At 36.8% G+C, this 1,121-nt stretch overlaps 1 non-coding gene across 1 annotated transcript; it reads left to right on the top strand.

Annotated features, from left to right (window-relative positions):
• The first annotated feature begins 224 nt into the window (after positions 1-224).
• LOC118152560 (U6 spliceosomal RNA) lies at positions 225-331 on the top strand. The gene has a single exon (XR_004741310.3). It is a non-coding gene; the product is annotated as a U6 spliceosomal RNA (small nuclear RNA).
• Positions 332-1,121: the final 790 nt, after the last annotated feature.

The following is a 1,121-nucleotide window of genomic DNA, read 5'->3' as shown; positions in this document are numbered from 1 at the left end:
CTAACTTTCTTCAATTCTATGAAGGCTGAGAAGGGTGAGGAAGCTGCAGAAGAAAAGTTGGAAAGTAGCAGGTGTTGGTTCTTGGGATTTAAGGAAAGAAGCCATCTTCACAGCCAAAAAGCAGGAGATGAAGTGACAAGTGCTGATTTAGAAGCTATAGCACATTATCTAGAAAATCCAAATAAGATTATTAATGAAAGTACCTACATTAAACAACAGATTTTGTGTTGAATTCAGCAGCACACATACTGAAACTAGAATGATACATAAGAAATTAACATAGCCACTGCTAAATGATGTCATACAAATTCATGAAGCATTTTATATTTCTATAAAGATACTAGAGGCAAGCCTAGGAAAGACTCTTCTAGACATTGGTCTGGGTGGAAAATTTATGACTAGTATCTCAAAAGCAAAAACAACAAAAACAAAGATAGTCAGGCAGTACTTGATTAAACTTAAAAGCTTCTGCACAGCTTAGGAACCAATCAACAGAGTCAACAGACAGCCTACAAAATGGGGGAGGATGTTTGTAAACTATTCATTTGACAGGGGACTAATATCAAGAATTTATAAGGAATGCAACACACAACCCTATTAAAAAGTGGCCAGAAGATACTAATAGATATTTTTCAAAAGCTGCGTGTTTTTTATACATTTGTTGGCTATTTGAATTTAAAAATCTATTGAAAATAGAACATTTTCAGATTTCTATTTTCAATAGCTATGTTTCAAACAAATAGCCAACAAGGATATAAAAATGCTGAATATTGCTAATCATCAGAGAAATTTAAATTAATGCCACAATGGGATGTCATCTTACACCTGTTAGAATGGCTATTGTAAGATTTATTGCTGAGGTAAAATGAGGAAACTGAGGCAAGTATAAGAAAGTGAGAAGCTAATTTATTCAGCTTCTGGGCGAGCTTTGGTGATCAAAGGGGTGGCCAGAGAAGTCCAGCCTGGCTGTTCAGGGCGTGGGATTTTATGGGGAGGGCAGGCAATTGATTGGCTACTGGGGAAGCAAAGAGAAGGCATTTCTATTGGCTGTTGAGGAGTAGGAAGTACATGGAGTTAAAGTAGGAAGTACATGAAACTAGCTGCCATTGGTAGGCGGGTGG

Source organism: Callithrix jacchus, chromosome 3, assembly GCF_049354715.1.
Source record: "Callithrix jacchus isolate 240 chromosome 3, calJac240_pri, whole genome shotgun sequence".
Lineage (NCBI taxonomy): Eukaryota > Metazoa > Chordata > Mammalia > Primates > Cebidae > Callithrix > Callithrix jacchus.
This window is presented reverse-complemented; position numbering and strand designations above follow the sequence as displayed.